Raw genomic sequence first — 6,000 nt, 5'->3', positions numbered from 1 at the left:
ACGAGCCTAGGATATCAATTCCCCAGGTGTGGAAAGGCCATGGGCTATATATGGATCTTAACTCCTCTGGCGGCGCCTTGTGCCAATCGGCATGCCTCTGGCACTGCTTGCAATGCTGGGCGTATTGTACACAATCTTCTCTTACTGTTGGCCAGAAGAAACCTGCACGTATCACCTTGGACGCCAAGGATCTTCCTCCCACGTGGTTCCCACAAATACCTTCGTGAAGTTCGGCCATTATCCTGGTGCACTCGTCGCCGCTTACGCACGTCAAGATAGGGTGCGTAAACCCATGCCTAAACAATATCCCATCCACTAAGGTGTACCTGGCGGCGTTCCTCTTAGTCTTCTTGCCCTCCTCTGGCTCTGCTGGGAGGATTCCATCCGCCAGGTATCGCCTTTAAGGGGTCATCCAAGTGTCACCTTCCTCCAAAGCGCATACTTGTACACTCCTTTCTTCACCTGGCGAGGCTACGTAAGTACTGATGCAAGGTGCCTTCACCGTCTCTTGACTCAACGAGTGATGACTCCTTGGTTTCCCTCTTGTTGTACTAACGTGAAGGACGTCTACCCTGTTGTCTGCAACGAACTTTCGCGACGTCTTGAGGGTCTCCTGTATTACGGTCCTCTGCTTTCCCCCCTTGCCTGAGCTGGCCAACTTGGCAAGCAGGTCAGCTTTGGCATTTTGTTCCCTGGGGACATGCACCAGCTCAAACGTAGCGAAGGCTCTTTTCAATACCTCGACGTACTTCAGATACGCAGCCATCTGTGGGTCCTTCGCTTGGTATCCCCCTCTTACTTGTCCTGTGACTAGTTGTGAGTCACTCTTTGCCAAGAGGCTCTGAGCACCCATTTCTTTGGCCAAAAGCATCCCGGCAATCAACGCCTCGTACTCCGCCTGGTTGTTGCTTGCCTTGAAGGCGAAGCGCAAAGCCTGTTCGATTAACACCCCCTTAGGTCCTTCCAGGATTATTCCAGCGCCGCTTCCTTGCTGGTCGGAAGATCCATCCACTGAGAGCCTCCACTGTGCCCCTGCTTCCACCTCTTGAGGGTCTCCTCCTGGTGAATGTTCTGCTACAAAGTCAGCATAGACCTGGCCTTTTATGCATCCCCGGGGCTCGTACTGGATGTCAAATTCTGACAATTCCACTGCCCAACGTACCATCCTCCCGGCCACGTCTGGCTTCTGGAGTACCTTCTGGATGGGAAGGTCCGTCATTACCACCACCATGAAACTGTGGAAATAGTGGCGAAGCCTTCGTGCTGAGAATACTACTGTCAGTGCTACCTCCTCTAGTGACTGGTATCTTGACTCTGGGCCTTGCATTGCCTTGCTTACGAAGTATATTGGTCTCTGTACTTGGTCTTGTTCCTGGACCAGTATAGAGCTAATAGCCCATTCTATTACTACAAAATATAGGCGGAGGGGGACGCCTATTTGTGGCTTGCAAAGCACAGGTGGCGTCGCCAGGTACTCCTTCAGTTTGAGGAACGCTGCTTCGCACTCGTTCGTCCACGCAAAACGACTATTCCTCTTGAGGCATTGGAAATAGTGGTGCCCCTTTTCCCCACCAGCTGATACGAATCTTGACAATGCTGCCATTCGCCTTGTTAGTTGTTGAACCTCCTTCACTGAAGTTGGGATCCTCATGGCGATGATGGCTGCACACTTGTCAGGATTCTCTTCTATTCCCCTTTCCGTGAGCATGAAACCCAGGAACTTTCCTGCCTCTACACCAAAGACGCACTTCTTTGGGTTCAACTTTAGGTGATACTTCGATATGGTAGCGAACAACTCTTCCAGATCAGCTGCGTGTCGGCCCCTCTCATCCGAGGTCACCACCATGTCGTCGACGTAGGCCTGCACATTCCTTCCTAGCATCGGTGCAAGGATTTTGTCCATCAATCTCTGGTAGGTGGCGCCTGCATTTTTCAAACCAAATGGCATTACCTTATAACAGTAGCTACATGTATCTGTCATAAACGTCGTTTTGCTTTCGTCCCTGGGATGCATTTTGATCTGATTATAACCTGAGAATGCATCCAAGAAACTCAGCATCTTGCAGCCCGAGGCACTGTCTACTAAGGTGTCAATGTTGGGGAGTGGGTATGAATCCTTTGGGCATGCCTTGTTCAGATCTGTGAAGTCTACGCACATCCTCCACTTCCCATTTGCCTTCTTGACGAGGACTACGTTGGCCAGCCACTCCGGGTATTGTATCTCCCTGATGTGCCCGGCGTTCAGCAGCTTCTGAGTCTCTTCCTTTATGACGAGGCATCGCTCCTCATTGAACTTCCTTCTTCTCTGCCGCACGGGGCGAGCCTTTGTGTCCATGGTAAGGCGATGGGATAAAAAATCCGGGTCGATACCCGGCATGTCTGCCGCGGTCCATGCAAATGCGTCTAAGTGCCGCGAGATCACCGTTGTTACCTTCCTTCATTCTTCCTAGCTCAAGTGGCGTCCTAATTTGAACGCCTTGCCTCCTATCTGACTTTCCACCGCGTGTTCCTCTGGCTGGGGCTGATCACGTTGCAGGCCTACCAGGCAAGACTCGTTTATGGGGTCCTCTTCCATGGGCGTCGCTTCCTCTGACTCTCCTTCCATAGGCAAGGCGCCGCAGCGTCTTCCCTTTGTGCATACGTCATCCACAGGCATCGCCTCTGTAGGTAAAGCGTCGTCGGGCGTGGACTCTACGGGCATCGCCTCTTCTATGGGTCCTAGCTCTGTTGCCGGGTCTGAAACGAGAGGTCGTTCAATTACCATTACCACGCCTCTCTTTGTTTTCAAACTATTCTCATAGCATTTTCGGGCTTCTTCATGGTCTGACTTGATGACTATCATCTTGCCGCTAAGGTTTGGCAACTTCATCTTCATGTGGCGAGTGGAAGGTACTGCCCTCAATCTATTTAGGGCGGGTCTGCCCAACAAAATGTTATAGGCCGAGTTGGCGTTAACCATTAGGTACCCGATACTTTCGGTACGTGACGCCGTTCCATCAGTGAACGTCGTTCTCAGCTCCAAGTACCCACGTACCTCCACTGAGTTATCTGCAAACCCGTACAAGCATCCGGTGTAGGGTCTCAAGAGGTCCGGGGACAACTGTAGCTTGTTGAAGGTTGCCCAGAACATGACATCTGCGGAACTGCCCTGGTCAACGAGAACCCTATGTACCTTTCTTCCTGCTGTAACTATTGAAATGACCACGGGGTCATTGTCGTGCGGGACGACATCCCGTAGGTCAGCCCTCGTGAATACAAGGTCTGATTCCCAAGAGTCGTTTGGAAATTCTTCTACCATTGAATTTACTGACCTTACATACTTTTTTCGTTGAGAGGCAGTGGGCCCTCCACCAAAAAATCCACCAGAAATGGTGTGAACCTCTCCATGGACTGGCATCTCGTGTGCCTGACCCTCCTCTTGTACTTGCGTGGCTGCCGTTGTAGGGGATCCTACGAGGTAATCCTTCAGGAAGCCACTCTTCACAAGTTCATCCAACTGATAGCCCAACGCCAAACAGTTGTTAATATGATGTCCAAATGCTTCGTGGAATTCGCACCATGATTCCTTGTGGGGCCCCAGAATTTTGTCAGACTTCGCTGGTGGCCTCAACCTGTCTGCTATGTTGGGCACAACAATGAGGTCTTTGAGCTCCACCACAAAGTTGTGCCTCAACGGTCTACTCCCCTCTCTCCTTCCTTCTGCTCGGGCCCTTGACGGGGCCCTCCTCGCCTCGTAGGTGCGCTTTCTGTCTGGGTTCCTTCTTTCTGTGGCAGCTTCGTGGATCCTAGCGGGTTGTGTGCGTATCTGTGCCCTTGGTCGTGCAGGTGCAGTAGGTATGCACTTTTCGTATGCCTCGCCCTCTGAGGCAATGTGCTCCAACGCTCGTCGCCTCACTTCAGCAAAGGTCTTTGGAAGCCTGCAGTTTAGCGACTTACCGAAAGACCCGGGTCACACTCCCTTCCTGAATGCGTATACAATCATGGGTTCATCGGTAGTACCCACCTTCACCACTTGTGCTCCAAAGCGGCTTATGTATTCCTTCAGGGTCTCACCTTGGAATTGTTTCACGTCGAAAAGATCGTACAAAACTGGGGCTGGGGCTTTGTTGGCCAAATACTGTTCTCTGAACAGCCACGAGAGCTGGGCGAAAGACGTGATGTGGCCCTCTGGAAGGCTGATGAACCAATCCATAGCCATTCCCGTCAGCGTGCTCATGAAAAGCTTGCACCTTGCGGCGTCAGAACCGCCTACCAGCAACATCTGCGTGTGGAACGCTGTGAGGTGTGCCTCAGGATCCTCCACCCCTGTGAAGGTCACCTTGGGCCCTGTAAACGTACTGGGTATCGTCGTCTCCAAGATTGCCTGCAAGAATGGTGTTGTGAATTCCCTAGGTGGGGATGCGGCTTCAGGTTCATCTCCGTCGCGCCACCCACGACGCAACTCCTCGTTGGTACGGTGGAGTTCATCGTTTCTTGCTTGAGAGGCTGCAAGATCTGCTCGCATGCGATCCTGCTCTACCTTCGAGGCTGCCATTGCATCCTGCAGCCCTTGCATCATGCCCATAAGTTGTTGCATGGTCATTTTTTCACTCCTAGCGCGTGCTGGTCTCGTGGTCATGGTTTTCTGGAAATTTTCTTAACTTGTCTAAGTATTAAGAACTGGAACTGAGAATCCTGTGTGGTGGGACTGATGTTTTAGATCGATCCCACGGTGGGAGCCAAATGTTCCGGCCGGTTGACCGGGACCATCTTTGTGCGTGGCTTGTCTTTGCGAGCTAGGGCACCTTCGTTTGCTCCGTCAAAGACAATTGAAAAGAGAAGTGAACAAAGGGGCGCCCTCGCGGCCGTTTGCACTCCGACGATCAAGTCAGCTAGCGAGAAACATAAAAAAAAAACTGCACTGAATGACTGAAACTGTGTAACTAGAACTGTGTTGCCCTAATTGCCTTATGCTCACAGTGAGTGTGCCGCGAAGACAACTAGGGTTTTTCTCTGTGTATCACTGTGTGTATTAGGTTAAAACTCGATCCCTTTTTCAAATGCCCCAAGGTCCCCTTTTATACACCTCTAATCTTTAAAGCGCGTTAAAGCGCATTGAAGGCGTATCCAAACATTCCTTGGAACATTCGAATCTTAACTGAATTAACGTGTACCTTGACAAACTTTCCCTGAAACTTTTAATGAGCACGTGGGTATTGCCACGTGCCCTTTTGACCTGATCGTTTATTCTGTGCAGAGGGTCCTACAGCGCCACCACCCAACTTAGGGTTTTTCAATCGTGTGAGCCCTCTTTTCTGCGAAGTGCATTTGTCACGTGGGTTGACTTTTTGGGTGCCAACTCATGCGCCCCAATCACTAGTCACTCGTCCTGGGAGTGTATCTACCTTTTTCTCGTATCATGCACGTGGTTCTCCCCTGGTCATGGCCCTCTCATGGGTCGTATATGTCCTAGGGCCTCCCAGCAGTGGCGTGGATACTTCACGAGTTAGGTTTACCCCCTACTGGTACTAGAATTTATGGCCTTGAAGCCACCTTTCTCTTCTCCTTGCTACTGTTCTGAACTGTCGAGGCCCGAAGCCTCCTTGCGATGTCTTAGCTTGGCAATGCTTTAACCTGGCGGTACCCTTGCTTGGCGATGCCTCTCTTGGGCGACGCCTTACTTAGGCGATGCCTCAGCGAGGCGATGACTCGAGCGGTCAACCTGCTGACCTTCTTCCATGGGTCCCCGGAGGGGTTCCACCATGCGTTGACTTTGACCCTTTGGTCAACGCCCGGGGACGGGACGGTACTATATATAATATGTTTTATTTTATTGAAAATATATTTAATATTTTTTAATATAAATATATTAAATATTTTTTAGTATTGTCTATATGAGATAAAATTAAAAAATAAAAAAATCAAATAGTTTTAATTATTTTTTATTATATATTGAGAGCATAAATGTAAGTTTATAGGAGTTTGTGTGACTTTTTCTTTTTTTCATTGATATTTCTTTTC

This window comes from Phaseolus vulgaris, chromosome 8, assembly GCF_051622355.1.
Source record: "Phaseolus vulgaris cultivar YP4 chromosome 8, ASM5162235v1, whole genome shotgun sequence".
In the NCBI taxonomy this organism is placed as follows: Eukaryota; Viridiplantae; Streptophyta; class Magnoliopsida; order Fabales; family Fabaceae; genus Phaseolus; species Phaseolus vulgaris.
The sequence above is the reverse complement of the archived record's forward strand: the minus strand, read 5'-3'. Positions refer to the sequence as shown.